This window comes from Lucilia sericata, unplaced genomic scaffold, assembly GCF_015586225.1.
Source record: "Lucilia sericata isolate MDLA Ls3-8-SP2 unplaced genomic scaffold, ASM1558622v1 Contig000982F_arrow, whole genome shotgun sequence".
NCBI classification, from domain to species: domain Eukaryota; kingdom Metazoa; phylum Arthropoda; class Insecta; order Diptera; family Calliphoridae; genus Lucilia; species Lucilia sericata.
The window spans coordinates 154,274-169,655 of NW_023994965.1; positions in this window are offsets into that span (position 1 = coordinate 154,274).

Below are 15,382 nucleotides of genomic sequence, written 5' to 3' on the forward strand. Positions count from 1 at the left end.
GAATTTATAAATTCAAAGCTTTTGCTATAAATGTAAATAATAAAATTCCCATGTTATAGGACATCGTTCGACCAGTTTATCCCATAATGTGGATACTGTTTTAATTCCATAACTGTTATAAATTATAATTTTATACTTATAAATACATGTCTCAAAAGCTTGAGTATTCGGTTAAGGATGCTATAAACATTTTCTGTTACTTTAAAGCTTCTGTTACTTTGTGTCCTTTAGCGTGATGATATGAGGGTTGCCAATATGGCATAATTATACAATATCAAAATACTTGTATCTAGTTAAAAATTTGTAAGTTCGTAGGGAAATTTTCAACGAAATTATAGATAGATAGAACGAAAACTATATAGATAGATAGATAGATAGATAGATAGATAGATAGATAGATAGATAGATATATAATAGATAGATAGATAGATAGATAGATAGATAGATAGATAGATAGATAGATAGATAGATAGATAGATAGATAGATAGATAGATAGATAGATAGATAGATAGATAGATAGATAGATATATAGATAGATAGATAGATAGATAGATAGATAGACTAGATAGATAGATAGATAGATAGATAGATAGATAGATAGATAGATAGATAGATAGATAGATAGATAGATAGATAGATAGATAGATAGATAGATAGATAGATAGATAGATAGATAGATAGATAGATAGATATCTAGATAGATATCTAGATAGACAGATAGATAGATAGATAGATAGATAGATAGATAGATAGATAGATAGATAGATAGATAGATAGATAGATAGATAGATAGATAGATAGATAGATAGATAGATAGATAAATAGATAGATAGATAGATAGATAGATAGATAGATAGATAGATAGATAGATAGATAGATAGATAGATAGATAGATAGATAGATAGATAGATAAATAGATATATAGATAGATAGATAGATAGATAGATAGATAGATAGATAGATAGATAGATAGATAGATAGATAGATAGATAGATAGATAGATAGATAGATAGATAGATATGTAGATAGATAGGTAGATGAGAGGATTAATTTATCAATAAATTTACAGTGGTGTTGTGGGTATTTGCAATTGCTTATATATGTAGTTATGTGTAAGTGAGCTTGGTAAGTACTTGCCTCCAATGTCTTTATCGCGTTAAAATAATTAAGCTTTTTAACTCAATATTTATATCCTACACCACTTCAGTGGGGAGGGTATATTGTGTTTGTGCTGATGTTTGTAACGCACAATAATATTGGTCTTATACCCACCTTAAAGTATACCAATCGGCTCAGAATCATTTTCTGAATCCATTTAGCTATGTCCGTCCGTCTGTCCGTCCATGTAAATCTTGTAATCAAACTACAGGTCGCAATTTTGAAGATAATTCAATGAAATTTGGTACCTGATCTTCTATTGTCCCAGGGAAGCCTATTGAAAATGGTTAAGATTGTTCCATTATTTCACCTAGCCCCCATACAACTGAACCCCCAATAGGGCTTGTAAACCTTGTAATCAAACTACATACAGGTAGCAATTTTGGAGATAATTCAATGAAATTTAGCACATGATCTTTTATGGTACCGTAGACAAAGTCTGTTGAAAATGGTTAACATCGGTCTATTATTTCACCTAGCCTCCATACGACTGAACGCCCCGAATAGGGCTTTTAAACAAACTACAGGTCGCAATTTTGGAGATAATTCAATGAAATTTGGCACATGATCTTTTATGGTACCGTAGACAAAGTCTGTTGAAAATGGTTAACATCGGTCCATTATTTCACCTAGCCTCCATACGACTGAACCCCCCGAATAGGGCTTTTAAACTTTGTAATCAAACTACAAGTCGCAATTTTGGAGATATTTCAATGAAATTTGGTACATGATCTTTTATGGTACCGTAAACGAAGCTTTGTTGAAAATGTTTTACATCGGTCCATTATTTCACCTAGCCCCCATACAACTGAACCCGACGAATAGGGCTTTTAAGTTCATAACTATGTTTAATATACTCATATCTCGACAAAAAGCTGCAAAAACCAAGTTCTATACAAGATTTGATGAACCTCACGAATTCCATAATAATAGGACCTCATATGACCCTAGCCCCTATGAAAAGCCCTCATCAAAATTTCACTTAAATGTCCACAATTTTAATCAACAATAAATGGCTTAAGTATGTATATCTGAGGCAAGGTACAATTCAATTTAAATGCTTTATTATGGCAAATAAATCACATTATATTTTTGTCAAAGGTGTAGGGTATTATATGGTCGGCCTCGCCCGACTATAATCTCTTACTTGTTTTTCATTAAAGTTTTTTCTGGGTACATACATATACATATATGTGCATAAATATGTATTTATGTACATATTATCTTTAATAATTTAATTTACATAATACTTTTTCCAAGAGTCTGAGTTAAAATAACAATAAATTTAGTTATTAGTTCTAAACAGCTTTAAAATAAATTCTCTATCTGTCACATTTTACTATTAAATTGTCGCTATGGTGAACAAAAAACGCTGAATTTCATAAATAAATCATGTGTGAAAATTGATGACATTTAGTCCAAAAAAAAAAAAAAAAGATATTTAGTTTTTATTGAACAGTAGTTGAAAGAAAACAAAAAAAAAAAAAAAAAAAAAATCATTGAATTTTAGTTTTAATTGAAAACTTTTTTTTCCACCTAAATAGAAAAAACTTTGTTTTATTTAATCTTTTTCTATTATTCATTTGTTTAATTTATGATTTTCGCGTATGGAAAAAAACTATAACTAACGTTAAATGAAATTAATGATTGCATAAATCAATTTAAATATATGTTTTTGTAACCCGTTTGTTGTTTTTTTCGCCAAATATTCACTCGTACGTGTGGCATTTGAAAGGCGTTACGTGTGTGTAAATGTTTTTTTTTTAAGAATTATTTATTTACGAACTTTAATGTAAACTACAGTTCGCCCACCGGTCGAAATTCGACTGGAACCATTGCAGGAAAATTTGCATAAATATATGGCAAAATAAATGCCAATTTTTGTAGTTTAAATGTCTGACAAAAATTATCTCTATTGCTATTATCAAAGTGTTTAATTTGCTTGATAACTTCTCTAATATTCAAATTTAAATTAACTACAATATTAAACCTTAACTTGTTTACTATAAATCTATAAAATTTTATTAAAATCTGAGCAATAGTTTACAAGTTATAAGCCTGTTTTCTTAAGTAACTATTTTCAAAAACACGAACCCTTTATCACTATCACAACAATAAAATGCAAATCGTTACATAATAACAAAACAATAACAACAATCAATCACATATTTGCCTTTTGTTTACCTTTTTATTTAACTCTCCTTTTAAAAATAAGTAAACAAACTCTCCTTATTAACCCAGCGGTAAATGAAACAAAGTACTTAGATAATATTCGATGACATCAGTATGACGTTCTAAGCGAGCAATCTAAGTACTTAGAGTGCAATGTATGCGTAATCCAACATATCATGCACTTTAATTATAACATAGATTACGATTTAAGCAGAGAGTTAGCTGCCTTTTTCATTTTGTTTTTTGTTTTTATTTCTTATAAAAAACCTAAAGTACCGTTTTCTTTTGTATACTACATGAAATGAAGAATCTTTTTGTATCAGTTTAAAGTTGATCTCTTGTAAGTGAAGTTGTGTTTTGTTAAAAAAGTTATTTTATTGTAAAAATTTAAAATAATTGTGGTGATCTAAACGGCAGAAATGGATTTAAAAATTGGGGTAAATTTATTTCATACATTCTAGTTTTAATACTGATAATTTCCTCCTGATTGTTTACAGGATCTGTAAAGGAAGATGGCCGAAAGTTTCAAAAGAAAATTAAGATTAATTTCATTTATCTTCGTTAAAATTGTTTAATTATATTTTTATTGAATTAACTATAATACATGTTTGTTATTTGATAATAATTTTTAAATAAACTTACATAATTTTAAAATAAATATAAAAAAATATATATATTTTCTATAACAAAAAGGGAAGACAAATGCAAATAGGATTGTAATCTACATACATTACATTACTATTTGCAAGCGTTTATAGGCGTCTCATTAACTTCGCTTAGAACTCCACACATTATGTAAGTGAAATTTTAATTTGTCCTAATGATATTGTGGCTTACATTCTAAGTGAGAGCACATCGATGTGGCAGCCTAGGACACTTTTATGTTAAATCTAAGTAGAAGAATAAGTGAAAGCATCACCACTGACTGCCACGAAATATCACTTAGATAAGCGAGTACATAATGTATATTTTTACCGCTGGGAATTTATAGGCTCTCCCAATCTCCATTAAACTCTTCCCTATTTATGATTGTTTTTGCATTTGCTTTCTCTTTTTCTACAATTTACTTTAGTTTGTCGCGTTACTTTCGAGAAAAAGTGTCAAAATTTTATTAATTGTGAAAAAAATTTGGTGAAAAAACTAATTTTAATAACTTTTTAAAATAAATAATAGTAAAAAATAGTGTAACAAAGTAATAGTTTATAAAAAATGTTAATAATTGTTTTAAAAAAGTGTTTTATTAGAGTAAAAAGCAAAATTCCTAAACAAAATTTGCCAGTTTTATGACCTAATGTGTTAATTGTTGTTGTTTTTCAGTGTCAAGGTTTGTTGTTGTTGCAATTAAAGGCAACTAAAAAGTGCAAGTTTGTAGTAAAATAGTAAAAGAAATAGCAACAACAACAAATAAAGCAAAGCAAATCTAGGCATGTTTAAAGGGCTTAATGCAGTGTTTTTTTGTTTCTATTCAAAAGTGTGGTCCTGGTAGAGTGTTTTAATGCATTTAACTTAGCGTTTTTACAAGCTCAAGTTAAAATATTATTGAAAATTGTGAAAAAAAGTACAACAACAAATAAAGCCGGGCAAATTTCAGTATTTTCAGTATTTTCATAAGTTTCATAAGTGTTTTGTGGTTTTGGTTAAACAAATGTGGCTCTTGTAGTGTTTTTTAAAGCATTTTAACATAGAACTTAAGTTGGAGTTTAATAAAAAATTGCTAATATTGCTAAAAATCTTCTAGGACAAAGGAAATTTAAGTCTCAAAAAGGTAAGTTTTGATTTTATATTTAAACATTTTAAAAATTATTATGTTTTGTTATTGCTAAAATCAAAGATGGAAAATTGTGTGTGAGAAATTAAGCAGGGATGGGATGAAATTAAAAAAAGTAACAAATTGAAGTGTAACTCTGGTACCAAGAACTATTTATATATGGGACTTTTTCATTTGAATTTTCTATAACATTGAACGTAGAAACATAACATTAAGCCTGTAGATTCCGGAGTAAATGAGAAACTATGTGAGATGAGCCTGGTATGCCCAATGGATGTGTGTACAAATACTTACATATATGTATATGTATATATGTACGTAAACATGTATGATTGTTTCAAATTATATAGAAACTTTTCTAACTAATTTTTATAATTGTTGCAAACCTTAATTACATTTTAAAATTAAATATAAAAAAATAACAATTTAAATGATATTTGCTGCATTGTTCTTTATTTTAATTTTATTTTGCCTGAAAACAAATTGTGACCAGAAATAAAATTGAAACACCAAAAATACAATTTTAAAATTACCATGGATAATTGTATAAATACACATTAGTGCAATGCAATAATGCAACAAAAAAGCACAGTGGTCTACACCAAAAGAAAATGGGTTAAAAAAAACTTGTATTGTTAGCTAATTTGTTTCCGTGTCAAGAGAACTGCTTATCTTTTGAGGACATGAACGAATCAAGTCAATTAAAAATTCCAATTTCCCAACATTCTTTTGCATGAAATCTATGATGTGATTTGGTTTTATTTTTCTAAAGGCTAAAATAAATGGTGGTTTTAAAAGGGCCTTGAAGCGAAATAAACCTTATTGTCAAATTTTATAAATTTACATTAATAATTAAGCTTACAAACTAATTTTGATGAAATTTTCTGCAAACACTGCCTACAGTGCAATGCATAAGTAATGGACATTTGAGCAAAACGTATGTGACAATTTGAAACTCCATAAAATGAAGTTTGGTATTAGATAGATAGATTTTTAGTGAAAATTTACCTTGATATGCATATACAGAGATATTTAGAAAAATTTTAAAATTAAATAAAGTACAAAAAATATCTGTAAATATGCACAAATGAATATAAAAATTATTTTTATCAAAATATAAAAAAAGTATATTTGGACCCTACACCATAAAATAATTTTTACTTTTCATAATAAAGCATTGATACGGAATTTGATTATAATGGTCAAAAATGATTTGATTATAATGGCGAAAAATGTAATATTAAGAGAAACATTTTGTTTATTATGCCCTAACATATTCGTCAGAAACTGACAGTTTACTTACATATAGAATTTCCTTTTTAAATCTGATTATTTTAACTTTAATAAATTTCGAAAATTAAAAATTTCATAAAAATAGAGTGCAACCTAATTTTCACGCTTAGGTTGAATAATATGCTAGAAATTTACGAACTATTTGAACATTAGAAAATTTTCGACATTACACAAGATATAATGAATTTATTTATATACATACAATATACTACATGCATATAGTCTGTAGTTATAATATATTCATTGTAATGCGTCGAAATTTTTAAAAACAAACAAATTTAATTTACATACAAATTTTACTAACACGCATTATAATGTCAACGAAAACAATTTTGTAAATTCAGGCATTAATAAAAATTCCATAGTAATATCCTTCACCTTGGAGGTGGATAGCTAGATAGATGAGATAGATAGATAGATAGATAGTATGGATGGATGGATGGATAGATAGATGATAGATAGATAGAATAATAGATCGCTAGATAGATAGATAGATACGATAGATAGATAGATCTATCCTAGCTCTATAGCTCAGCTCGATAGATCGATAGATAGATTCGATCGCATAGCTCATAGACTAGATAGACCGAGAGCAGCTAGCTCCGCATCGCATCGCTAGCTCGACGCTAGCTCGTCGCTACGATCTCTAGATCGCTCGTCGACTCTATTATGCTCGCTCGCTGAGATGGATTGGCTCGCTCGCTCGCTGCTCGCTCTCTCATCGCTTCGCCTCGCTCGCTCGCTCGCTCGCTCGCTCGACTCGCTCGCTCGCTCGCTCGCTCGCTCCTCGCTCGCTCGCTCGCTCCTCGCTCGCTAGCTCGGCATCGCTCGCTCGCTCGCCTCTGCGCTCGCTCGCGCTCGCTCGCTGCGCTCGCTCCTCGCTAGCTCCGCTCGCTCGGCTGCTCTCGCTCGCTCGCTCGCTCGCTCGCTCGCTGCCGCTCGCTCCTCGCTCGCTCGCTCGCTCGCTCGCTCGCTCGCTCGCTCGCTCGCTCGCTCGCTCGCTCCGCTGCTCGCTCGCTCTCGCTCGCTCGCTCGCTCGCTCGCTCGCTCGCTCGCTACGCTCGATCGCTCGCTCTCTCGCTCGCCTCGCTCGCTCCTCGCTCGCTCGCTCGCTCGCTCGCTCGCTCGCTCGCTCGCTCGCTCGCTCGCTCGCTCGCTAGCTCGCTTCGCCCTCCTCGCTGCTCGCTCGCTCGCTCGCTCGCTCCTCGCTCGCTCGCTCGCTCGCTCGCTCGCTCGCTCGCTCGCTCGCTCGCTCGCTCCTCGCTCGCTCGCTCGCTCGCTCGCTCGCTCGCTCTCTCGCTCGCTCGCTCGCTCGCTCGCTCGCTCGCTCGCTCGCTCGCTCGCTCGCTCGCTCGCTCGCTGCTCGCTCGCTCGCTCGCTCGCTCGCTCGCTCGCTCGCTCGCTCGCTCGCTTTCCGCGCTCGTTCCGCGCCGTTCCTCTCCTCGGTCCCGCTCTTCCCTTCCCTTGTCCCTCCCCTAGTCCCTGCATTTGTGAAAAGGCTAGGCAATACTGAAGCCCATAGACTAGTCGAAAGACTTGTTCATAGAATTGGTTCTAAACTATTAAATATATTAGTCAATAGACTAGGCTACAGACTAGTGAAAGGACTACTTCCTAGAGATCGCACGACTAGTCAATAGACTAGAATATTTATTTGATTTGGCCTAGTACATAGAGTAGATAATACACTAGTCGATAGACTTGTCCATAAAATAGGCTCTAAACTAGTTCAAAGATTAGTCCATAAACTAATGAATAGAGTAGTCAATAGACTAGTTCATGGACAAGTGAACAGACTAGCATAGACTATAGATTAGTGACAAGACTACCCAATAGGAAGCCCCTATACTGTTGTTCATAGACAGTTTAAAAATCTAGTCCATAGACTAGGTCACAGATTAATCAATAATCTAGTCCATATCCTAGAAATAGTCTAGAATTAGTAGCTTTTGCTGGGATATTTCGCATTTCAAACCCGTTTCACTATGTTACCTGTAAAAGCAGCATGTTTTGTATGCATGTTTGAGTAAATTTTATAATAGAATTATGTATGTATTTGCAAATCTAATTAACAGTTTATTAACAAAAATAATTAGAAAAAAAGAACTTATTTAAATGGACAAACAAGAGCAAAAAATGCACACACATATGTGTGCATTTAAATGCAATTTAGTAGTAAATTAAAAAACAACATTTAAAAATTTACATGGAAATTTTTATTTAAAAATGACTAATAAATTTTCATTTTAAAACCAAACAAATTAATATTGTTTGTGTTTTTTTTTCTATTATATGTATGTATTTTTTATAATTATTTAATAAAACAATTAGTTTTGCAAATTAAATCAACAATACTAATATGGATAAATGTGGTATTTTATAAAATTAAATTTTGTAAAAATTAAAAAAAAACTAATATTTAAAGCCTTTTGTAATATTAGAAATTTATATGGGATTTTTATTTAATAGCAAAAAATTTTAAAGGTTTACGGGAAACTAGTCCATAGACCAGTCAATAGACTAATCAATAGACTACTGAATAGACTTTCCAATAGATTAGTCAATAGACTAATCAAAAGACTTGTCAATAGAAGTTCATAGACTAGTCCACACCAGTCCATTGACTAGTCCATAGACTTGTCTAGTCTAGTCTATAGACTAGCCAATATACTAGTCAATAGACTTGTTAATAGTCCATAGAAAAGCCAATAGACTAGTTAATAGACAAGTCCATAGACTAGTGGGTAGTCAATAGTTCACAGACTAGCCATTAGACTAGACAATGGACTAGTCCATAGACTTGTGAATATACTTGACAATAGATTAGCCAATATACTAGTCCATAAACTAGTCAATAGATTAAGTAGTCCATAGACTTGTGAATAAACTAATCAATAGACTATTCCATAGACTAGCTAATGGATTAGTCAATAGACTAGCCAATAGACTAGTCCATAGAATAGGTAATAGACTAGTCAATAGACTAATCCATACTTGTGAATTGACTAATCAATAGACTAGTCTATAGGCTAGCCAATATACTAGTCAATGTATTAGCCAATACACTAGTCAATATACTAGCCAATATACTAGTCCATAGACTTGTCAACTCACTAGTCCATAGACCTGGTAACAGACTAGTCCATAGACTTGTCAGAAGACTAGTCAATAGACTAGCCAATATACTAGTCCATAGACTTGTCAACTCACTAGTCCATAGACCTGATAACAGACTAGTCCATTGACTTGTCAAAGACTTGTTAATAGATTAGTCCATATACTAGGCAATAGCGTAGTCAACTGTGTGAAATTTCATTACGATACTTCCAATAGTTCAAGAGATATCGAATAATTTCATTCTCCAAAAAACAGGTTCTTAATCCTTGCTTGACGTGAGATATAAAACTATCAAATACATACTTCACCAACTTAATCTCATATAATTAACCCGTGACACTACAATTGTTTCCGCTAACAAGTTAAATATTTAATTATCACAACATTTTTTTAAACAAAACGTAAGTTTGTTTATCTGCAATGTTTATTTAAATAAACATTTCATAAATTACAATTAAAATGTTTTTCCGTTAGTTGTTAATATGTAAAAAAAAATAAAAAAAAAACATTTGCATAATTAAACGAATAATATTAAAAACAAATAGTCAATGACAATTTTAATTATTGTTAATTTGGTTATTTGTATTATTTTAAATGATTTTTTAAATTTGTTTTTGTATTTATATTTGCTTAAAGCAGAATAGCAGATTTATTAACAAAGAAAAATCCCTACGTGACTATAAATAATTAGTTTATATTATTATAATTTAATAATAAATATATAAAAATATTTAACTCTCTATATATAAAGTAATATACCATTAACTAGTTGTTTTGTGACATTGTCATATAGTAAATATAAACTACAATTTAATTATATTTTATTTAATTGTAGGGAAAACCTAATAATTTTATGCTTTCCTGCAAATAGTCTATACTACTAAAGTAATCCTAGTACTATTATGTTGTATATTCCATATTATTATTATAATTTTTTGTATTATACAATTGCTTTTGCTTATTTATGCCCTTAAGGTATCACTATTGTATGTTTGTAAGTAGTATAGAAAATATATTTACAAACAGATTTATTTTAATTAATTCATTTCTAAACATACATACCTATTAACATAGTTATTCACACATCTCTATGAGTGTTTTATTTTTTTTTTTTTATTCTTCTTCAATTATATTCAAAAGTTACAAGGACATTTATGAAATCTAAGCCAAAACAAGTCAAGGACACGGAGGGTTAACTCACCTCTGGTGTTGTGTTAGTATAGAGAGAGTTGCTGTTATTATGAGGATATGTTTAGAGAAATATAATGTGAGAGATTAAAATATTTGGTATATTAAATCTTTATTAAAATATCGGCTTAAAATGGCCTATGTTTGTTACATAGTTCAATATAGAATCCCAGAAGACACATTAGGTTTCCTACCAGAATGTTTTTAAGATACAAACAAGATAAAGTACTCTATGAACTATTCCATTGAAAGGGCCATGGACTTTCCTATTGACTAATCGATAGACTAGCCTATTGACCAGTCTATAGGCTATCCTATTGACTATTCTATGGACTAGTCCATTGACCAGTTTATGAACCAGCCTATTGACTAGTCTATGGACTAGCTTATGGATTAGCCCATTGACTAATCTATGGATTAGCCTATTGCCTAGTCTATTGCCTAGTCTATGGACTAGCCCATTGACAAGTCTGTGGACTATTCTATTGACTTGTATAAATACTTGTCTATTGAAAGGACCATGGACTTGCTTATTGACTAATCAATAGACTAGTCTATTGACCATCTATGAACAAGCCCATTGAAAAGTTTATAAAACAACCCTTTGATTAGTCAATGTTGTAGCCTATTTACTAGTCTATGGACTAACCTATTATCTAACTTATGGACTTGCCTATTGCCTAGTCTATGAGCTATTGATTAGTTTTTAGACTATCCTATTGACTAGTTTATGCGCTATTGTGGTGGACTAGCTTATGGACTAGCCTATTGACTAATCTATGTATTAGCCTATTTCCTAGTCTATTGACTAATCTATGGACTAGCCCATTGACAAGTTTATGGACTAGCCTATTGACTATTTATGAACCAGCCCAGTAAATGGAGAAGCCTACTGATTAGTCTATGTCCAGTCTATAGTCTATGGACTATTGCCTATTGTCTAGTCTATGAGCTATTCTATGGACTACCTTATGGCCTAACCTATTGACTAACCTATGGATTTTCCTATTGCCTAGTCTGTTGACTAATCAATGGACTAGCCCATTGACAAGTCTGTGGGCTATTCTATTGACTTGTATAAATACTTGTCTATTGAAAGGACCATGGACTTGCGTATTGACTAATCTATAGACTAGCCTATTGACCAGTCTATGGTCTATCATATTGACTGTTTCTATGGACTATTCCTTTGGCTAGTATATGAACCGGCCCATTGACTAGTCAATGGAGTAGCCTATGGACTAGCCTATTGATTAGTCTATGGACTAGCCTATTGACTAGTTTATGAGTTATTCTGTGGACTAGCGTATGGACTAGCCTATTGACTAATCTATGTATTAGCCTATTTCCTAGTCTATTGACTAATCTATGGACTAGTCCATTGATAAGTTTATGGACTAGCCTATTGACTAGTTTATGAACCAGCCCAGTAAATGGAGTAGCCTATGGACTAGCCTATTGATTAGTCTATTGACCAGTCTATAGTCCATGGACTATAGGACCAGCGCATTGACTGGTCTATGGAGTAGCCTATTGACTAGTCAATGGAATAGTCAATTGACTAGTCTAGGGAGTAGCCTATTGACTAGGGTATGGGCAATTCTACGGACTTGCTTATGGACTAGCCTATTTACTACTTTATTGATTTCACTATGTAGTAGTGTATTGACTAGCCTATTGACTAATCTATTGCCTAGCTTATTGACAAGTATATTGACTAGTCTATTAACTAGCCTTTTGACTAGTCTATTGACTAGCTTGTTGACTAGTCTATGGACTAGTCTATTGCCTATTCTATTGACTAGCCTATTGCCTAATATATTGACTAATCTACAGACTAGTATATTTACGTGTTTATTAACAAATCTAAGGACTAGTCTATTGATTATTATATATACTAGTTTATGGACTAGTCTATTGATTTGTTTATAGTCCAACCTATTAACTAGTTTATTGACTGCACCAGTCTATTGACTTGTCTTAGACTAGTCTATTTACTAGTCAATGGGTTAGTCTATTGAAAATCCATATACAAAACAATTCTTGACATTATTCACAGGGTATCACATTATCGGTCTTGCCTTTCGTTATTTCTCACGTTTTTGTAATTTTTAATATAATATACATACATATGTAATGCAAATGTTAATTTGAACATTTACATTATTAAAATAACATTAATATTAACGTTATTTAAAAACATTAAAATTTACTACTATAAACACAATCTGAAAAAAGAATCGGAAAAATGAAAGCTATAAGCTTATATAGTTCAGTAATTCGTAGAATTAAGTTGATATTATAATTACACATTTAAAATTTTAACAGTTTAGGTGTTGTATCACAATTCTGTTAGTCATGTGTTTTTCCGAAAAACTAGAGAATTTTCCGGAATAATGAATTTAAAAAGTGGTAGTGTCAATACACAATAAAATTGTGTATAGATTACAATAGTTTAGAATTGTGAGACGTTTTGTCTGCCTGTCCTATGAGGAAGTCAATTGTTACTCTATAGATTACTGAGATGCAGTCAGAAAAGTAGTACAAAGGATTCAATATATGAAGTATAAGTATCTACTATCTAGATTACTTAGGAACGGCAAAGTGAAGACTTTTCTTTTGTGCAAAGAGTAGATTCGTGACGAAAGTCGAATTTTAGACTTTTCCGAAACTCTCTTCAAAATAAACTTTAAGAAAATTACATGAGCCATTCTATTAAGCTTTTGGTATTCTAACTAATACTTTTCGAGTAAAGTTGTAAACTTACAACATGGATAGACATGTATGAATAGCTAAGAGGGTGCATAACATTTTAATTCATAGTGGGTCAAATAATTAAGTCTGCTATATAAAGTCTTTCTTTATATTAATAATTTTAACCGAACATTTTCTATAAAAAGAAAATTTTAACCGAAAATTTTCTATAAAAAGAAAATTTTAATCGAAAATTTTCTATAAAAAGAAAATTTTAATCGAAAATTTTCTATAAAATAAAAATTTTAATCGAAAATTTTCTCTAAAAAGAAAAATTTAATCGAAAATTTTCTCTAAAAAGAAAAATTTAATCGAAAATTTTCTCTAAAAAGAAAATTTTAATCGAAAATTTTCTCTAAAAAGAAAATTTTAATCGAAAATTTTCTCTAAAAAGAAAATTTAATCGAAAATTTTCTATAAAATAAAAATTTAATCGAAAATTTTCTCTAAAAAGAAAATTTTAATCGAAAATTTTCTCTAAAAAGAAAGATTTAATCGAAAATTTTCTCTAAAAAGAAAGATTTAATCGAAAATTTTCTCTAAAAAGAAAGATTTAATCGAAAATGTTCTCTAAAAAGAAAGTTTTCATCGAAAATGTTCTCTAAAAAGAAAGTTTCATCGAAAATTTTCTATAAAAAGAAATTTAACCGAAATTTTTTTTTAAAAAGAAAATTTTAACCGAAATTTTTTTAAAAAGAAAATTTTAACCGAAATTTTTTTTAAAAAGAAAATTTAACCGATTTTTTTTTAAAGAAAATTTTAACCGAAATTTTTCTAAAAAGAAAATTTTAACCGAAATTTTATCTAAAAAGAAAATTTTAAATTTTTTTTAAAAATTTTAAACGAAAATTTTCTATAAAAAGAAATTTTAAACGAAAATTTTTTATAAAAAGAAAATTTTAAACGAAAATTTTCTATAAAAAGAAAATTTTTAAACGAAAATTTTCTATAAAAGAAAATTTTAAACGAAAATTTCTATAAAAGAAATTTTAAACGAAAATTTTCTATAAAAAGAAAATTTTAACCGAAAATTTTCTATAAAAGAAAATTTTAACCGAAAATTTCTATAAAAAGAAAATTTTAACCGAAAAATTTTCTATAAAAAGAAATTTTAACCGAAAATTTTTCTCTAAAAAGAAAATTTTAACCGAAAATTTTCTCTAAAAGAAAATTTTAACCGAAAATTTTCTATAAAAAGAAAATTTTAATCGAAAATTTTCTCTAAAAAGAAAAATTTAATCGAAAATTTTCTCTAAAAAGAAAAATTTAATCGAAAATTTCTCTAAAAAGAAAATTTTAATCGAAAATTTTCTCTAAAAAGAAAATTTTAAACAAAAATTTTCTCTAAAAAGAAAAATGTTACCGAAAATTTTCTATAAAAAGAAAATTTTAACCGAAAATTTTCTCTAAAAAGAAAATTTTAACCGAAAATTTTCTCTAAAAAGAAAATTTTAACCGAAAATTTTCTCTAAAAAGAAAATTTTAACCGAAAATTTTCTCTAAAAAGAAAATTTTAACCGAAAATTTTCTCTAAAAAGAAAATTTTAACCAAAAATTTTCTCTAAAAAGAAAATTTTAACCAAAAATTTTCTCTAAAAAAGAAAATTTAATCGAAAATTTTCTATAAAAAGAAATTTTAACCGAAAATTTTCTCTAAAAAGGAAAATTTTAACCGAAAATTTTCTCTAAAAAGAAATTTTAACCAAAAATTTTCTATAAAAAGAAAATTTTAACCGAAAATTTTCTATAAAAAGAAAATTTTAACCGAAAATTTTCTATAAAAAGAAAATTTTAACCGAAAATTTTCTATAAAAAGAAAATTTTAACCGAAAATTTTCTATAAAAGAAAATTTTAAACCGAAAATTTTTCTATAAAAAGAAAATTTTAACCGAAAATTTTCTATAAAAAGAAAATTTTAACCGAAAATTTT